This window comes from Bacillus rossius, chromosome 7, assembly GCF_032445375.1.
Source record: "Bacillus rossius redtenbacheri isolate Brsri chromosome 7, Brsri_v3, whole genome shotgun sequence".
Classification (NCBI taxonomy): domain Eukaryota; kingdom Metazoa; phylum Arthropoda; class Insecta; order Phasmatodea; family Bacillidae; genus Bacillus; species Bacillus rossius.
The window spans coordinates 25,931,981-25,946,919 of record NC_086335.1 but is presented as its reverse complement, the minus strand read 5'-3'; the positions used below and the strand labels follow the sequence as shown (position 1 = coordinate 25,946,919).

The 14,939-nt window shown below is 36.3% G+C and overlaps 1 protein-coding gene across 1 annotated transcript in view; it reads right to left on the bottom strand.

Annotated features, from left to right (window-relative positions):
- Nucleotides 1-14,939, bottom strand: part of LOC134533761 (collagen alpha-1(XV) chain-like) — a 405,900-nt gene that overhangs the window by 3,678 nt on the left and 387,283 nt on the right. The window lies entirely within an intron of this gene.

Below are 14,939 nucleotides of genomic sequence, written 5' to 3'. Positions count from 1 at the left end.
AATGATAGTTATCATTTCTAGTCATGTCATAAATAAAAAAAAATTCAAAATATTATTCTCTTATTATTCAAACAGTTTTCTTTTCTTTTTATTTTGCAAATCTTTGCCACACTTATTGTACGTGCTGGAGCATTGCAGGAACAGGTTCCCTTCCTGTGGAAATGCTTCATTTTCTCTCCAATTTTTAACCAAATAAGTCTCCAATAACGAATATGACGTCATCGGAAGACCACCATTGTCACGAGCAATCAAAAGTTCACCGAGTGCAGTCGGCTCGTAACTATAATAATGTGTGTGAATTATTTAATCGAATAATAATTCCTGACAAATAATTACACATGGCAGAAATATTTAGTCACACAACTAAAACAATGTTTAACCGAGGCGTACTGTTCAATCATACTGATTTACACGAGTAATTAAATTAATATACATACATGAAAGAATAATATTTTCTGAGAAATATTGCCCGTGGCACAGTGCACCACAATAAGCTCAAACCCCGTTGTGTTGCCCTCTGCCCAAATACTCCCTAAAGTCGGGGTGGCGTCAGGCGCAGGCGGGTCCCTACCGCCGCGACCCGCCTATCCCTGCAGCATGGCGGGGTGCAACCTGAGCCGCACGCCGCCACGTGGAGCCCGCTCAAGGCTGCTCCAGCGATCACCGACCGCACCAACGGCCCCGGAGTGGGGATAGCTCGCCGTCCACCCCCAAGAAACAACCGCGCACATGAAAGCGTGCAAGTATTCAAGTGCGCGAGAGAGCAAGTGTGAGAGTATGCTGCGTCATTTATACCTTTCCCGGCCGTCTTTTTTATCGGTTCCCCCCTCCACGTACGTAGCTATTCCCCTCCTCTCCCGGTTCCTCCATCACATACTTAGCTATTTTTCCTCAAACGATCGGAATTTTCGTAACGCTCGAAAATTGTAAGCACACAAACACCCCCCCCCCCCCCTCCCTACAAGAAAAGAAGTTTCACTTCAAAAATGTTAAGTAAATATTAAATTGAAATCGATATAAATAATATTATTTTATTTACTAATCAAAACCGCTTAACTCACAGTTATAGTTTCAGTAGGTTTATTTAAATCCACAGAATTTATAAAATTTATTTTATTCATTACGATTCAGTTTTTTTAGTTGCTTCAATATATACGATCTAAAGGTAAGGTAAGAAATTACTCGTAATTTGCTTTCGGATCATGTTTTCCAACAGCTGAAAGCAAATATTATTTCTATAAATAGATTTTAATTAGATTTTATAACTAAGCAATTTTATTTTTTATTAAATAACCACGGTCATAGTTTGAATTCAAACAATTTTTATACTAATAAAATTATAAGCATATGGCTGCGTGGACGCCATCGGAGTTAGAAGTGAAATTTCAAAACATAGAGGTACGCCAGCTGCACAAGTGCTGCACTGTGCAAGTATCTGAATCAACCAGTACCTATAATAGTGAGAAAATGTGCACGGGCATAAGTATACAAGTGTGCAAGTATGCATATGCAAATACGAAAATATGCAAGTGTTATATAATGGAGTAAGTTTATCGAGTGCCCCACTCTTGAACTCCCTCCACACTTTCATTACGCTCTGTAATCACGTCGACTAACCCTACTAGCTGTAAATAAATTCCACTGGTAAACGTCACTTGAGTCAAATTTGGACCACAATACTTGAATATTTGGTAATTTAATAGAATATGTGCAACTTATGAGAACAAAAATTATGGTATTTTTTAGTAACTTGTCACTTAAAACGCAGTTTAGTATTTTGGCTGTCGCTAACTTAACCTAAATAACATATTACGTAAATTAACAGTATTTTTAATGTAGCTAGCCATGTATATTATAACCTAACTACAGGTTAATATCGAATTACAAAATATTTATTGAAGCTAACATAACCAAACGTTCACACAATTTTACTGGACCATAATTTGATCCAGTTTTGTTGGTGTGTGAGAGTAATATCAGTTTCAAAAAAGTATTCACCAAATAAAACATATTTACAGTGATACTTTCTTATTTTTTCCTGTTTTTGCTCGTTGCTAAGAAAAAACAGCTACGGTACCGCTTTAGAGTACACACAACTTTGTGATACATGTTATAGGTATCTATGTAAATTATTGCCATCTGTTTTTCTCCAGCTGTTATGAAGTTTTAATTCAAAATATTCAATAATGTTCGTCAATGATATAAGTAGGTAAACAAGAAAGTGTAAACGGAGGTTCAATTATTTTAAGCAATAATCACTTCAGTTACCCTTAATGAAGCCATCGCTCAACTTACCTTATCGTGTGTAAAGAAGTTACATTTCAAAAACTTTATTCTTACAATGTTTGACAAAAATATTTTTAGAATTCCAACAATTGAATATCAGCATGTTAACATTGATCGAAATTACCTTTTATACTTTTCTGAAACCAGCACTGACAAAAAATTAAAAACATTTTGAACCAGTAAGACTTCATTTCCCACGACCACCCGATTTTAAATTAATTATAACTTTATTTACCAATAGCGTGCTTCGATAACAGAAATTAAGAATAAATTAATATACCTACTTAATTTTACATCTGTGGAGTTCTTTACGCGATCGAAAGGTAGTTTTGTGAATTATTTGTTCGATTTATTTTTTATGTGGTAATATAACAGGAACTTAAATTAGAAAATATTAATATACTTTAGTTAATGTTCAAAGTTTTGTAATAACTATCACAATCATAATGTTCAACGATTTATTACTAAAGCAGAGTAGCCTATACACACGGCACTAAAAATAAAACTTCTCCTAGCAGTTCCTATTGCCTCAACAGATGGCAGCACAAGTCGAGTTCTCGTATTATTACTGGAGCTGTCGACTATCGATTGACTTCTAGTTTTGTAGTCGATCGACACTCGTCCTGCTGACCACGTGCATTTCGTAGTGATGATATAAATCAGAAAGTTTAGTCAACATTTCATGGCAATATAAGTTTTTTCAAGTCTACAACAGTTTATTTTGCACAAGGTTTAGGTCATAATTTGTTGTAGCTAAAATCGTGTAATATTTAATGTATTTAAAAGTTAGGTACCTGTATTTTTTTTAGTTATAATACCTAATGTAAGTACCTATGCATATTGTCCTTTATTGTGGCCCATACAGAAATTTATTCGGAGAATAGGGAGAGTAAAAAAAATTGAAAAAAAAAATAAATTATAATTTGAGTATTCAAAAAAGTCACGTAAACAACAATCATGCATCACTTCATGGTGTAGTTTGTAGTTCGAGATGTTAAGGTTATCTTGCATTACACTAAATTAAATATTGGGGATTATGTCTACATATCCACCCTTTACGAATTCCAATTTATTTCTTGTGAAAAATTATATCAAATAAATGAAAAAAATTATTACATTAAATTATCTTGTAATAAAAACGAATAGTTATAAATACATAAAATTTAGTTCATTATTAATATTATTTTGCACCCGAAGCCTTCTAACTTACCCGTATATTATTTCAGTATTTTTCAAGTGTTCTGTCAACTAAGAAAATAGAAATTGGCCCTCGATGTGTAGCATCATACACTGGTGTAAGACCGAAGCAACTGGCGTTCTTAAACGTCATAAATATAACACGATATTAAGCAAGTTTAAAGTAACTGAATATTTCGTTTTTCTCGGGGAAACACGTGAAACGTGGGACGAAGTGCCGAAAATATATGGACGCCGCTCAAAGCCGTCGGGTGCCCAAAAATTGTATAATTCGAGGGAAAATACAGTCTGTCCATAAAGAATTTCCCAGTTATAAAAGATAATAGTAAAAACTGTAAGCGCTGTAGAGAGTTGGTTCAAGGTCACAATTAAAGAGTAACTCAAACAGTTTTAGTTAAGTGAATGCGCGACTACTGCTTTGTTGTTTTCTCGCTTGCAGCGCCACCTACGCAAAATGGCAATTAGTAGAGGGTGAACCCTTTAAACTTTATTTGGCAACAGGATGGAGCCCCTCCACATCGGAATATTTTTACGAGAGTGATTGAACGTCGAAGTCACTTTCCGTTGGATTTTTCATAATGGTCGAGAAGACAGAGCTCTTTTTCGCTGGCCTCCACGTTCACCTGACATAATGCCATGCGATTTTTTTCCTTTGGGACGTTATAAAAGATCGTGTCTACGTTCCACCACCACCAAATAATTTTCCAGAGTTGAGACAAAGAATTAAAGAGACTATTCCTTCCATTATTTCGGATTTATTAACCAAAGTGTGGGAAGAATAAATTGAACTTTAGGTTGGGTGTGTGCCGTATAACTGAAGGTGCACACATTGAACAATTGTAAGAAAAATAAGGTTAGTTTACCTTCAATTAAATGTATGATTTGTTTAAAAAGTGTAATTTAAACTTTTATAATACCATTGAAACTGAAACGTAATTTTATGGACATCCTGTACTGGCTAGAGGCTGTTACAATGCAAACATGTACTTAGATTAATTAATGAACTGGACTTCAATAATAAAAGTCATGATGTTGACTCAATAAAAAAAAATGAAAACGTTTGTTCAAATCCAATTTTAAATATTACAGACTACCTGCACTATCCTTTAGGAGAAAGTGGTTGTAACATTGAAATTGCAGTGATAACAATTTGTGGAAATTAATATTTTCTGTTTCTAAGCCTAATGTAACTTTTGTAATGTTACGTTTTAGGATTTAGTGGTTCCATTTACAGTTTTAATGTGTATAGGTGCGTGCGTGTGGATATATATATATAAGGTAAACGTTTAGTTAATAATATACAAACGTTATTTTGAAGTGGAGCAAGATGCCTGGTATATATTTAATCCAATTCACGATGGCCAAATAAATAATTTCCTTCCCAAAGAGAAGTATGTTTTTAAAAGTCTGGTGAAGTTTGTTTGGATTAGTTAATATATTACTCGTACTTCATGCTTTCACAGAAATATTGGTTTACTGTTTGACTTTGGCGGGATGTGCTCGTTCTTGAAACGTAAAAAACTATACCAACTGACGAAAGTATCGATTTTAATACGCTTTAACTTAAAACAAACACTTTCTCGTTTCTCATAACGCTAACATGTAATCGCCATAGCTACGTAATTAAATAGTACATTAAGAAAAACCATCTAAAGGTAATAGTAGTCTATATATATCACAGTATTTATACATTTGTGAACAGAAAGCACTATTCACAACAAAATAAAAAATTGGTAAAAAAAGGAATATTATTTAAAAAAATAAAAATAAACGAATCAACGACAAAAAATACGGAACATTATTATTTTGCAATACATTTTTTTTGTTATTTATGTTGCAAGTAATTAAAGCAATTATTAAAATAATACAATGACCATCATTTTCCTACTATATAACTCAAAATTTATTTACAAAACAAAACAGCATTATCTGCTTTTCCCTGTCAAATTATTTTAATGGGCTGCAACGTTACTGGTCTTTATTTATTAATTTTATTAATATTAATAATACTATTAGAATGATGAATGGTTTAATAAAACTAAATAATCATTAACCTTACAACTACACATACAGGAGTAGGAAGAATAGCAAGGATACTCTTTATGTAATTTCTATGATAACCTATTATTTATTACCATAACACATATAGGTATCGAACATTCCATAAAATGGTTGATTAAATTATTAATAATATTAACTTGAAATTCGTGTCATGAGGTTTGATTATTCTCTGGATCAATTGCAGGAATTCAGGTTGGCACAGAAATACAAATTCAAGAGTTTATTAGTAAAAATTATTAATTAATATTGCTTCCATTCACTGTGTAGGTTATTAATGTTATTATAATATTTGAGGGTTCCATGAAAATTATTTATTATTACCACGGCTATTAATTCATGGTCAGCTTCGAGAAACTATTAAATCAGACCACTGGTTTTCGAATTCTACTTCCCAAACTGCAAATGTTGATGTTCTATACAATTTAACTGAATTTACTCAAACACATATAATGTTTCTAATTGGTTGGAAATTCATGTGCGGACTGGAGGAATTAACATGTATAAACGTCCAGGATGATGTTCCAAATCACGTCCATTACGATGCGAAAAACGTATTCGCTAAATACGTAACTGAACTGATCAAATGATGTCATAATTAATACTCACAAAAACTATGTGACGTCTGGTGAATTATTTTAAATATATATAAGTACACTGAAGTTAATTCTTACATGTTCAATCACCAAAATAAGTGGCGTATTGGTCACAACCATACGATGAAGACGCCTTATTTTACATTATCCTCCTAACAATTAGAATTTAATTAATCTCCCTGACCTGAACCGGCTGCTGATTGGCTGAAGAACATATAAAACATATGGCCTTGAGACAACAACCCGCGGCAAAGAACCAGGTAAGATATAATTAAATTTGAAAGAAAAATAATTAAGTTTAAAACCTACTTGAACCCAAAGATATTACAAACGTATTAAAAAGTTGTGCTGAAAACAAATACAACAACAAACAATATTATAGGTTAGTGTTCGAAAATAAATATCTTCAACTGTTATTATATCGTCGTACTGGAGAAATTAGTGTTTGTAAAATTTAGTCTGTAGCTGTAAACATACAAATGTGGAAAATAAACATAACATAATTCATTACTCTTCAATAAAAATAAATAATAATAAACAGAATTACTGTGGGGGAAGTCTTGTTACCGCACAGGGCTTTACTGGCACTAAACCAAATCAATTAGGGAAGTTTTAATAAGCACCCGTTAAAAAATTACTTTCATAACTTCAGTTCATAAAGTCTGAAATGATAAGTATGCACGTGGTTTTGCCGTTCGTGCACTTATAACTTAATATTCTTGATTATAAACATTATTGTTCTCTTTTCGAAAGTAATATGCAAATAATAGCTTCAACAAAATTTAGCCCAATTGAAAATAAGACAGCTTAAGTAAGGAAGCTAAATAAGTTAACGGAGCCGACTTGACAGAAAATGAGCCAGAGTGTCATGTGAAGGGGTGTCGTCGGATTAAAGAAGAGTCAGTGTGCTGTATGCTGAGATTTCTCAGAGAACAAGAGACCTTCCAGTATAAAGAGAAGGAAATATTATACGAAAAAGCGCGTGCCATCAGTTGTTTGCAATTTCCGCGTGAGCTTGACACCCCCTCACTCTGATTAAAAACACTGGCACTGGGTTTTTATGACGTACGCATTACTCAGGTTCACTGGCAAGACGTCAGGCAGTCAATTGAAATCCTGATCTTTTGTTCTCCGTATTTTATCATGTTTCGCAGGGAATATGAAAATGTACAATGGTGTTAGGAACTGCCAGAAAATGGGATATTGTCACGTATTGGATGTTACTTTCTAATTCACCATCATCACATTGATTGAACACGACTGGCGATGTCTAATAGGTACGAGTTATAATTTATGTTGTTATTACCGCCATTTTCATAAAATTTCGTCCTTTATAACTGTTTCTACAATGCCAATACCATACTCAACGTTTTGGTTTCCCTGCAAACATGGCAAAGGCTTTAGTACTCTTCCAAGTACTTTCCCAACTGTCCCATCGAGTGTAGTAGCACGACTTTCCTTATTTTCCCCTAGTTGCTGTCCCGTCTACTCCACCCTCTAGGCCGCTCCTCGAGAGTACTGAAGCTAGTATTTTGAGGAGTATAGCGAGATAGCACATGTGGATAGTAGCTCGAACAACTCTCCTTCCCTCACCACTGCAATTTTTCCACTACACGGCCCACCAGCCTACGTGCTTTACTTGTGTGGACCGGTGCGGCATGGGGAGCTAGTTCATTACACGTAGTGCTCAGTTTACACAAGAAGATGAGGTGTTCAGAAGCAGAACTTATTACGTTCGTGGAACTGTACCGCAAAAGCGAATGTGCGTGGAACATTACCAGTGTACAGTGAAAGGGGCAGCATTACTTGCCCTAGTTTCTCACCCTGTTGGCTCTACCCGTGAGCTCGCCACCATGGTCCATGGTTAGAGACAGCAAAAATTCGCAAATTCATTTATACAATTACAAATTTCTATGGATCACGATTTGTCAAAGCTTTAAGCAATGTACATGCAAGTTTCTGGAGCTCACACCAACAGAGAAATTCAGTACAAATAGTTATACCTCAGTGATGCCTCTGCTATTGGCTCACAACTCACCTGGATGTCTCTAGGCCAATGAGAAACGCCCGACCAAAGCTTTATCGAATCACAGGCTGCTACGTTGGGACGTCTCACAAGACAGCAGCCAAAGAGTGGGTGGCATTTGACCGAGTGTACGTAGAACTGTGGAGTTCATCCTAGAGGTAATTGAACCCGCGAATTTTTCCTATCCCTATCCATGGTTACGACAAGCGTGGGATGGTTCCGCCCCCAGCCGGCAGAGAGCGGGCGCAGCGCCGTCACCTGTCAACGTCCCTCAAACATCGGATCCGCAGCACGACACCTTCTGGTCTAATTGGACTACGAGGCGGAGACGGTCGGCGCTAACGACATCAAACTAATTACAGCGTGTTTGCTCACGCGCCGCTCCCAGCGCTCCTGGCGGGCGTCGCGGGCAACTAGACGTGGAGGTAGCGTACAGCGACGCAAGGCGTCTCCCTCATCGTCATTCAATTAATTTTCCTGGGACGCCGCTTCGCCCGCGGCCTGGTAAATTTACACTGACAACAGCCTCGTCCCGGCCTCGATAAAGCGATTATGCGTGCTTGGAGTAGTTACAGCAGACAATGGAACGTGCTTTGTGAAAATCAGGCGTGAGCTTAATGAAGAGTCCTACCCCAATGAATCACAATAAATTAATCTGAAGGTGTAACAGAATCTGATAGATGATAATCGGGGCCAAGTCAATGCTCGTACGTTAGAATTGAAACCGAAAGTTTACCTCACACCCAAGCACTGAATTCCTCTGTTGGTGTGAGCTCCAGAAACCTGCATGTACATTGCTTGAAGTTTAGACAGATCGTGATCCATAGACATTTGTAACCGTTATTATAGAAGTCCCGTTGTCAGCAGCGAGGTGCCAACACGGCATTGGAACTAAACTTTTAAATTTATTCGCCTTCAAACACAGGATTTGTGTACCTGTAATGCCAGAAGTCTCCTGAGTCCGATCCATTAACGTGTCAGTTCGAAACCTCCATGCTTCATTGTTCTATAAGCGCAGTGCGAGGTAGTAATTGGGTACCTACTTCATGCACCTGCAATATATATATAATTGGATGCTGGTATGTCTGACGTTGTTAAACTCTGACAGCGTTTGACCGATTGCCATGAAAGTTGGCACAACGAAGTTTTTTTCCCTGGAGAATATTTTCGCGATATCTATTTTGCTACAACTCGCCACTAGATGTCACTGCAGTGCATCAACTTCTGAACAGTTCAATTGATCGCTATGAGTAAACAGAAAATCATAGGTCATAGACATATAAACAGCGATTTTGGGTAATTTCCCTATGTCCACCACACTTTCATTCAGGCAGTTATTTTGCTTTAACTCGTGGACAATATACCACCCAGTGTTTAGCCCGGGAAACGTCGGGTACTGCAGCTGGTCTTATACTAAGTAACGCCCTTCACTGACTCACCGACTCTGTCACTCAAAAAATATTTTTTTTTTACCTTGAAGATAAGCGTATCATGAAGCACAAATATTAGCCTGTCCCAGAGATGTGTATAAAATAGAAAATGAAACAGTAACAATTGAGTAACGTTTGAAATACAGATACATTAGTAGAACACGCCTTAGTTATTAAATTTAAATGTTTGTTGTATTCTTTACTTTTTTAGGCGCCTTACGAATAACTATGATTATAATTAATAAAAACGCTTATAGCTAAGAAAGTTTAGCTCCAAACAAAAAATAGTGAAACTTTTTCCCTTATTGGAAATCCAAGTTTGCGGCACTGGGAATCTTTTGATATTAAATTTTGTACTAATGCCCTTTCGAAAATAATTGTTTTAATTTTTCAAAAATGCTTATAACTTTGAAGTTTGTAATCAAGAAAAACTGTTGGTATTCTTGTATTTTATGTATATAATACTTTTTATGCCCGAAATATTTTTGGCATTTTTGATTTTTGTAGTTACACACTTTTGAATTTTTATATTTTATTCTTCTTTTGAGATCACTTAATTTCTTGCTGATAAAAATATTGGTAAATTGCAAAGTGACACTTTATATATATAATTTTTTGTCAAATTTTTTTTATAATTTTATATAAATATATCAGAAAAAAATTTCATTTGAACTATACTAAAAGAAATTGAATTTTTAAACAGTATTTAGTGTATATTAAATTAAAGTGTTTGTTATATTTCGTTATTTTTTAACGGGTGCATAAGGCGCTGTAAATCTCCTGTTAGTTTAATAGTGGGTTATCCAGCAGCAGCAAGTGAAGCTACAGAGTTTTCGAGGTTGTGGAGAGTCTCCACCATTGATGTCACAATACGAGGTCTCGCATTTATATGAAACTTGGCTCACATTCTATCCGAACATATAATGTCTTACACGTTGAGATAACTCAAACCCGATATAATTCAGGCTCGAAGTCCTTTCTTAAAAAAAAAATCTCCCTCTCTGTTTTCTCTGTCAGTGGCTACTCACCGTATTCCTTGCTTCCAGTTGAGGAATTAGCTGAAATAAAAATATTTGATTGTGAATACAATCCATTGATATTTCATGCCACGTAGCTTAACCATGCTGTCAGTATTGTCAAGGTGTAGTTCAGTGCAATATTAATGGTAAAAATAATTTTTTTTATTTCAATTATAAATTTAAATTTACTTTTAAGTTACTTCAATGTCTGTTAACAGTTAAATGTAGAGTATTTTCTTAATATTCCTATACTATAAATCTCTCACTCATAAAATGTTAGAAGTTAGCAATGAAAGGTTTTTTTGCCTATAAGTATTTAGACGTTTGACTATGGTCCTAATTTATAAGTTAGAGAGATCTGACTGTGTGTACATACTTTACATTTGTTATAATAACACATGTTTTTTAAGAAATCGTTTTTATTTTAGAAATGCAAATATAGGTGACAAGATTTGTACACAATTGTTTATTTTTTAAGGTTTGTTTTTGAAGCCACGGGACCTCCATAATTACAGCGGACTCTAAGCATTCGTTAACAACTCTGTGCTCATATATTTGAGTCATGTTGGGATGTTGCGATCCAACACACGACATTCGCCACATAGCGGGATACTTTAGTTAGCACAGCCAACAAGGATTCTCGTTAGTTTTAAATCAGTGGAATTTCACAGTAAAACCGATTTTTTTTTCTTTCAGAAGGAATGAGATTTTTTGACTGCGTTTTGCTCATCAATTTATATTCATTTAACAGTGTTTTAACCTTAAAAATATGCAATGGCATTTTATACACTTATACATTATTTATCAGTACATAATTACGTTTTATAAATTTTACGAAAGAAGTGGTTATTTAATAAGTGTAAATTAATTTATAACGTGAAAGTACAGGCATTCGATTTTCATTGTATGGATTTCGTAGGATGTTCATAAAAAACTGATTTGTGTTGATGATATGAATAATTTATAGAGAATACATTAGTTTTAATCATGTATCTGTGCCTCGAATACATTGAAAACGTTGGAAAAATCATAAGATCAATATTTTTCCATATCTAAAGAAAGACTAAGTGACGTACAATCTGAGAAAGATATTATGTAGGATTACATGACCTGTAAAAAAATATGCCGTTTTAAAACCTACAATACTAATTCCTTTCACATTTTTTATTTCTTTCAATATTTGCTTTTAAGTTTTACTGTGATGAAGGAATTAATATATTTTATATGTAATATTAAATTAATTTCAACAGTGTCCGGTCATTCGTCATGGTCAACACGAGTCTTTCCTGTTGGGCCAAACGCCAAATGCCTCGGGATCGATTCCCAAATGGGTAATAGAGTTTACCAATTTTAAAAATTTCCATTTTGTAGTTTTGGTTATTCTTTTTGGACTATAATATATTTTTGTCTTCATATTTCATCCAGTCCTCTTTCTGCGGAAGACAATAGCAAACCATTGCAGAATCATCCAGTCTTTCCTGTTCACTGGCGGTAGTTATTCATCCCATAGCAATGACTGGGGACGCGAACTAGTCTCCGCGCTTGTCAACCCATCAGCTTCTGTCATACGCGCGGCTAGCCACCTCAAGGACGGCGAAAACTCTCGCGTCTGTGCCAGTTACTAAGATCCTTCTCGAATGGAAGCGGGAAGATTTGAAACCGAATTGCGAGCTCTCGGATTTGAAAGCATTTTCTTGTCGCGGCCGAAGAAGGGGAGCCGTGTTTGAAGAGCACTGCAGCTCGAGCGGGCGATGGTTTCCGCCAGCTGTGCCACAGTTACGGCGCGCCAGCACGGTAACTATAGTACGGCAGTCTCGCGACCACCATGCGGTCGGGAGAACCCCATCAAATAACGGCGAGTCTGCCTACGCAACATGCAGAACCAAGATGAAATGCGTGACCTGTTGGCCCACTGTTTTACTTTTGAAAATTTATAACAAGTTCTTGTTCGATTTTTTTTTTTCACTAAAAAAAAGTGACACAGTTCGTCAGCAATAAATGAAACTGTGATTTGCAATAACAATCCTTCACAATTAAATATACCTACAAACTAATATCTCGAAATATTTTCATCAGTAAAACTTTTCCTGAGATAATACATTCGCTAAACAAAACTATTCTGAAACAACCGTAGATAATCAAGATGTGAATGTAAACCGGGAAAGTGTGCAGCAAAGTTAAATATATATTCGCTTGAATAAGCTTTAATAGAATACAATTATTTAAATATGTTTTATTCTGAAAACACCGTATTTTACTATGCGAATAGTTTTAAATACCTAATTTAGATTTATTATTATTATTTTTTGTGTTTGAGCCTATTTAATACCTGGATTTTTCACGAGTTTTCATACGAATATTGGGAAGGATTGATTTTAATGCCGGGTTTATAAACTACGCAAGAAACGCAAGAAGCAAAAAGTTAATATAATGACGGTTTCAAACACCCGTTTGAAAACTACGCTAGACGCCAAAAATCAACCCAGAATCGGCCACCAATCAACTTTTTTACATTTAAGCTTGTATTTCCACCTTCCAAATATGAAGTAAAGTGTTCCGAAAACTTGTAAAGATGCAGAAGTTTTGTGCATTAGCAGTCCAAGTTGTTGGATTTATTATGTGAATGCCGTTTTCACTTGTCGCACTTTCGCACAGTTAAAGAAAATGCCATTTTCAAATGCAATTACGGACAGTTTCATGTCTCCATAATAAACACGAATTATGAAACGAAGCCCGAGCAAGAAATTTGTTTTCTACTGTTTTACAATTTCAAGTTTTAGAGTTGGTGATGTCTTGCGACTTTCGTGCTCAATAAATAACTGTGCTATTCTGGCTTTGTTTGCGTGTTGCGTTGTTTCTTCGTAGAATTTCTTGCGTCGTTTATAAACTTGGCCCGAGCTGATAGTTTAAGTTTTCAGTAAACTCGCTACGCACATCTTAGAATATCCCGGGATCCAAATAAGGAAACCCTTCGCCACACGGAAGCAGTCTTTGTTTCTAGGTGTCTGCGATTGCACTTTGCACGTAGTTGCCACAGCGTCCACCAATAGAGTGAGCCGATGGTAATGCTTTGATAGGCAACTCGATTTTTTTTCACTGTGAATCAAAAATTACTAAATACACAAAGTGATAATCTTAAGATATATTCATATATAATAAATACAATTTACATAAACTATATAATAATAATAAATTAAGGGAAACCTTTAAATAACATGTCATTAGAATGACAGGTATTCCCAATAGGATCATCTGTAATGAATACATACCGCAGCGGTTGCACTGCTGGCTTAACTTAAAGGTAAGTTCCACGTTACTTGTTTCAGATGTTTACCTTTTAAAAAAGTAGTACCAATGGTATAAGTATCGTTCTGCCTCTGTTGTGCTGTCAAAATAATATTGTCGTGGTTCCGTAGACAAACATCATGTGATGATTTGCATATGACGGTTGGTTAAATGGGTGCCCTGGCGTGGGGACGCACCACAACGCCGAAATACCACAACGCCGAAATACATTAACGCCAAAAAATGTCATTGCAGGACTGCCGCAAAGGTTAGGTTAGGTAAGGTTAGGTTAGGTTAGGATAGGTTAGGCTTGTCTAGGTTAGGTTAGGTTGTGGTATTTCGGCGTTAAGATACATTTAAGAAACACGCACAAATTATTTCAGTGGTTTTTTTTTATTTTGCTCCTGTGGTCTCCCCTCCCCGCAGCAACAATTTCGGCGTTACTGTATTTCGGCGTTGTGGTACACAGCAGTTTTCTAGCTGTCGGCGTTGCGGTCAATTTGGCAATCGGCGTTATGGTACTCGGCGTTATTGTACGTTCGGCGTTGTGGTATTTCGGCGTTGTGGTAATGACCCCCCTGGCGTTACTTTTCGGAACTGTCAAATGAGAGACCAGTTACCCGACACGGACTGCAGCATGTGTCTGGGTCGACGACCCGTCTAGAGCAACAGCGCCGCGTCGATGTTGACACAACAATGGCTGTGCAGAGAAGGGGGGAGCAGGCTGAGTGGACACGTGCTCGTCCCTCTCGCCCAAGGTCGTCGTGAAGGTCATCCTCAAGGTCTCCGCCCGCGCCACGTCAACAGGCTCGATGCTAGCCGCGTTCAAGGAAATTACACCACGTTCATGGACTTTCTAACATTGAATACACACAAACTACACTGTACTTCCGGAATACATAGGGGCAGGCATATTTCACGAATAAATCTTAACGCCTATTGGACTGCAACAAGGTATACCCGCAACAGTGGTTTCTCCCTTGTGATTGGTGAGAGAAGTCGTTTCCTTATTTGACCGAGCCACTCAGGATGCGTTTGTTTC